Source organism: Castor canadensis, chromosome 3 (assembly GCF_047511655.1).
Source record: "Castor canadensis chromosome 3, mCasCan1.hap1v2, whole genome shotgun sequence".
NCBI classification, from domain to species: Eukaryota; Metazoa; Chordata; class Mammalia; order Rodentia; family Castoridae; genus Castor; species Castor canadensis.
Genome location: NC_133388.1, coordinates 152996197 through 153002196, shown reverse-complemented (window position 1 = coordinate 153002196; position 6000 = coordinate 152996197).

The window sequence follows — 6000 nt, the reverse complement described above, 5'->3', positions numbered from 1 at the left end:
ATTTTTCTCAGCAGCCCACAGAACTTTCTCCAAAATAGATCACATACTAGGTCATAAAGCAAATCTCAACAAACACAAAAATAACCAAAATAATCCCCTGCATCCTAACAGACCATAATGAAATAAAATTAGATAGCAATGACAAAGAAAACTCAAACACCATTCAAATCCATGGAGATTGAATAACACACTCTTGAATGATGAATGATTCATTGAATAAATTAGGAAAAAAGTTATGAAATTCCTAGACTCAAATGAAAATGAGAACACAATTAAACAGAACTTGTGGGCCATAGCAAAAGTGTTCTAAAGAGGGATATTTATAGCTATGAGCACCCACAACAGAAAATTAGAGGTCTCAAATAAATCACCTTATCATGCATTTCAAACTCAGAAAAACAAAAACAAGCCAATTCTAAAAGTAGTAGATGGAAAGAAATTATAAAAATTAGGATGGACATTAATGAAATTAACATAAAACAAATGACACAATGAATCAATGAAACAAAATGTTGGTTCTTTTAAAAGATAAACAAGATCAACAAATCTTTAGCCAAACAAACTAAAATAAGAAAGAAAAGACTCAATAAAATCAGAGATGAAAAGGGTATTACAACAGACCCCAATAAATTCAGAAGACCATGTGGGAATATTGTGCAAACTGGAAAATTTCTTGACACCTATAACGCACCAAAATTGAACCAAGAGGACATAAACAACTTAAAAAGATCTATAATGAGTAATGAGACTGAGATAGTTAAAAAGAACCTCCCAACAAAGAAGCCCAGGTCCCAATGGCTTCACTGTTGAGTTCTTCCAGATCATTAAAGAACTAACACCAATGTCTCTCAAACTATTCCAAAAAATAAAAAGGGAAGGAATACTACCAAACTTAACTCTACAAAGCCAATATTACCCTAATACCAATCCCTGACAAACATAGATGCAAAAATCCTCAATAAAATACTTGTTAACAGAATCCAATAACAGCAGTAATAATTTAAAAGGTCATAAAACATGATCATGTAGGTTTCATTCAAGAATGCAAGGTTGGTATGACATACTCAAATCAGTAAGCAGAATATAATACATAAACATCAAGGACAAAACCACATTATCACTTCAATACATATGAATAATTCTTCATCAAAATTCAGCATCCTTTCATGAGCTCTAAAGAAACTAGGAATAGAAGGACATACCTAAATGTTATAAAGGATAAATGTCTTTAACAAACTTACAGACATCACACTAAATGGGGAAAAAGTTGAAACCATTTCCTCTAAAATCAGTGTGTCCACTCTCCACATTCTTATTCAATATAGCACTTGAATTCCTATCCAGATCAATAGGACAGTAGAAAAAAATAAAGGGACTCAAATAGGGAAGGAAAAAGTCAAATTATCCCTGTTTGCAAAAAGGATTTTATACCTAAAACCATAAAAACTGCTCTCCAGAATTCTTAGATTTCATAAACATGTTCAGCAAAGTAGGATAAAAAATCAATACACAAAAATTAGTAGCTTTTCTTTACACCAACAATGAACAGACTGAGAAAGAAATCAGAAAAAATACTATTCATATAATGGTATTCAAAAATAAAAAACCTAGGAATAAATTTAATGAAGGAAGTGAAAGATCTATACAATGAAACTTGTAAGTCACTGAAGAAAGAAATCAAAGAAGATTTTAGATGATGGAAAGACATCCCATGCTCACAGATCAGCATAATCAATATTATGACTATGGCTATACTACCAAATGCAACCTGCATATGCAATGCAATCACCATCAAAATTCCAATGGCATTCTTCACAGAGATAGAAAAATCAATTCCAAAGTTCACAAGAAGTAACAAAAGACCTCACTTAGCCAAAGCAATCTTGAACAAAAAAGAGCAACACTGGAGGTATCACAATGCTCAACTTCAAACTATACAACAGAGCCATAGTAATAAAAACAGCACAGTACTGGTACAAAAACAGTAATCAGGAACAATGCCACCAGCAATGTGACTGTGGGATTCCCAGCCATCTCCAGGCTACCGGTTACCATTCTCACCACATCCATCACTTTCTTAATTTTACTCCAGGTGGGTGGCTCACTGTCCTGCATATGTCTCACCAGCAGCCATTTCCTTGGCCACCCTCTGGTCAGTGAGGAGTCAGCCTCAGTGGTTCCCTGTCCCAGGGCAAGTCTTCCAATCTCAGCCTCCTTGAGGAGGCTTGACAAACCGCGATGGTACCCATACTGGGTGTTCTGCACCTTCAGGAAAAACATAAGCATGCCCATGACCCCACATCAGGACAGGACTGGGACCAGGCCATTTGCCAGTCAACACATTTTTCCAAAGAATCTGAGGCCTCACAGGGAGCTCCTGCAGCTGCCAGTACCTTTCAGTGGGTGTTAAACTGTTCTGGGCAGTTAAAAAATTAAGGGTGGTATAAAGCTTTATGTAATTGGCTAGCTGGGGGAAGTACCTCATCTTCCCCTTTTAATTTTTTTAATTCATTTAAAAATGGAATGTGCACATTCCACTATGGCCTGCCCTTGAGGATTATAAGGAATACCAGTAGTGTGATGTATCTGATAGGCCTCACAGAAACGCTGAAAAGCAGTTGAAGTATATGCAGGGCCATTGTCGGTTTTGAGCTGTTGGGGTTTACCCATGGAGGCAAAAGCAGCCAAACAATGAGTGATGACATGCTTAGTGGCCTCACTAGTGTGGGCGGAGACATAGCTATGACCTGAATAAGTGTCCAGTGACACATGAACATAGCACGGCCGGTCAAAGGAGGGAACATGAGTGACATCCACCTGCCACAAGATTCCAGGCTGAAGACCCCAGGAGTTAACCACCTTAGAAGCTTGTGGCAAACATGTGACACACTATTGACATGATTTAGTAATTTGTCGAGCCTGCTCCCTAGTAAGGTGAAATTGCTTACACAAGGCTGAAGCATTTTGATGGCACACAGCATGACTTAGTCGGGCAGCTTCTACAGGTGCAGAAGTTTGTGTGGGCAACCTCAAAGAAAGCCCAGAGACTAGGTTATCTGCCCAGGCATTACCGTCAGCAAGTGGGCCAGGAAGGTTAGAATGTGAGCACAAATGTCTCACAAAACAAGGATAAAGGTGAGTTTGCACCAGACTATGCAACTGAAAGAAAAGATTAAACAACTCTTCACTACTAGTATGACCAGTATAAGCAGGATTCACTGCGATGACTTATCAGAACATCGTCCATGTAATAATGAAGGACATAAGCTTCTGGATACTTACGGCATGTTAAGTTCTATTGCTTCAGCAACAAATTCCTGACACATAGTGGGACTGTTAGCCATGCCTTTGGGCAGCACTGTGCAGTGAAATTGGCGTTTAGGGCCCTGATGATTTTGTGATGAGAGTAAATTTTTCTCTGTCTTTTAGATGGAGAGGAATGGCAAAAAAAAAAAAAAAAAAAAAGCATCTTTAAGATCAGGACTCCAAAGATAATAATCTAATGGAATAGCTGTGGGTGAGGCAAGGCCAGGCTGGAGTGCTACCATTGGCTGCACTACTCTGTTGACAGCTCTTAAATCCTGTAACAGCCTCCATCTTTCTTTTTTCTAATCACAAAAATTGGAGTATTCCAAGCACTATGGGTAGGCTCAATATGCCCTGCCTTTAATTGTTCCTCCACCAGAGCTGTGGCTGCAGCCAACTTTTCCCCTGTCAAAGGCCACTGGTCCACCCAGACTGGATCTGTTGAGAGCCAATTGATCTGGGCTGTGTCTGAAAGGGGAGTGTTTAATTTGTTGGACCAGGGCCCCTGCTGAAAATGCTGTGCGGCCTAATATCCTAGTCCCGTCCTTCCTAGATTCTCTAAAGGCTGTACAGGATGTAACCTGCCTTGTTGCTATTTTCCCAATCCCCCAAGGCGGTTAATAGCCTTGTTGAAACATTTGGTGAGAGACCACACTATTAGGACTGCAGAGTAGAGCTCCCAAACCCTCTACAGTTTGACCGGAAAATTGTCCAATACATAAGGAGCACAAAATCCTGAGTGTCCCTCTTCATCCCTCCAACAGATCTGCTGAGCCCTCTTGAGGGGGCCATGAGTGGCCCATACTCCCTGTAGATCGGCAGCAGAGGGTTGGCAAGGCCAATTTTTTGGCCAATGTCTAGCAGCAATTACAAAGACATCAGCACCAGTATCCAAAAGTCCCCAAAACTGTTTTTCATTTAAGAACAGTCATTTCTAACCTATTTTTTGTTATTTCTTGTAACCAGTAGGCATGATTAGAGGAACCTAATCCTCCCTCTCTCCACAGGCTGTGAGTTAACACATTGCCTTTCTTCACATTTGGGAGAATAACCAGCTGAGCTATTTTTATCTCCAGGTATACTGCTATAAACACACCTAGTGCCTGGGTCATTATCTTAATTTCCCAAGTATAGTTTACATTAATCACAACTGGATAAACCTGGAATCCCCTTACAGTTGCACTACTTTTCCCTAATATTAAACCCACTGTGCCCTGGGGCAGAGGGCCATAGACCCCTGTAGGGAAAATTTGCACTCCCAAATCAGGTGTTAATGCATATTGGGAGGTGGGACTGAGGTCCAATCCTGCGTTTCCTGAGGTAGCATGAATGAGGTTTTCAATGGTGGGTACTGGTGAGGAGCCTGCATAGTAATTGTCCCCACTGTTTGACAGGGCCAGAGCCAGGCCCATTGGAAGTTTCCTGTCCTATAAGAGGTTGCCCATCTATATCTGTTTTGGAGTGACATTCGTTTGCCCAGTGTTTTCCCCTCCAACACCAAGGACATATCCCAGGGGGCCGAGCCCTGGGACTCCTGGCACCAGTCGGTGGCCTGGGGATGGGCCCTGAGATACCTAGCTGTAGTCGGGACTTATTCTGACACTCCCTAGCAAAATGTCCCTCTATTCCACAGGAGAAACATGCTCCTTTTTTTCTTCCCCCAAGGTGGAGCACTTTCTTTAAGGCAGCAGCTAAAGCTATACCCTGGATGTGACTCAGCCCAACATTATCACAAATTCTAATCATTTCCTGCAGAGTAGCTCTTTTTCTATATGGCTGAAGGGCTGTCTTACAGGCCTTGTTAGCAGTCTCGAGGAAAGCCAGCTGTTTTAGCAGTATGTTTCTGGTTTTGGCATCCACCACTATCCTGCCTATGTTTTGCAGCAGGCATGCCACAAACTCTTAATAAGGCTCATCAGGACCTTGAAGAATGCTAGTGAATTCCAAAGTCTTTTCCCCTTTTGTGAGTAGTTCTTACCATGCCCTTGTAACTGTGATGGCAATCTCCTGATAAGCTTGAGAGGGATACCGTAATTGATTATCTATGCCTCCAAAAAGTCCTCTTCCCACAAGCATATCTGCAGTGAAATGCACTTCATGGGCCAAATTAGTTTGCCTGCTCCTGACATAACTCTATAAAACCTGTTTTCCACAGCAGGTAATCCCCTGGAGAGGCATGCTTTAGCCAGCCCTGACCAGTCATCTGGAGGCATAGCAGTATCTCCTACCACACTCTGTAATAGCCCCAGCCTAAATGGCACTGTAGAGCCATACATTGTACAGGCTTCTTACAGGTTTGTTTTACCTCCTTTAAAGTTTTAAATGGAATCTTTTCATGAAATCTCTGTTGCATGCCAGGGTTGTTAAGTGTCTGGTCTCTCAAGCACAGGGTGAAACTTAAAACCAGCTGTATTCTCTCCTTGACTATAAGCTGCCTGCAAGGCAGCCTGCAGGGGACTCTTAGCAAGAGTGGGAAATCTCTTGGCCCATGGAGGGAATCCCAAATGCGTGGTTCCCAGTGCTTGATAGGCTGGAGCATCCTCCTGACCCTCCTCATCTGACACTAAATCAGAATCCAAATCATCTGTGGACTGAATCTTAATTTTGTGTGAAAATTTATCCTGATAAGGTGGAGCTGATGACTCAGTGACTGCCAACCACAGCATTTTGTTCCTTCAAGGGATATACTGCCTG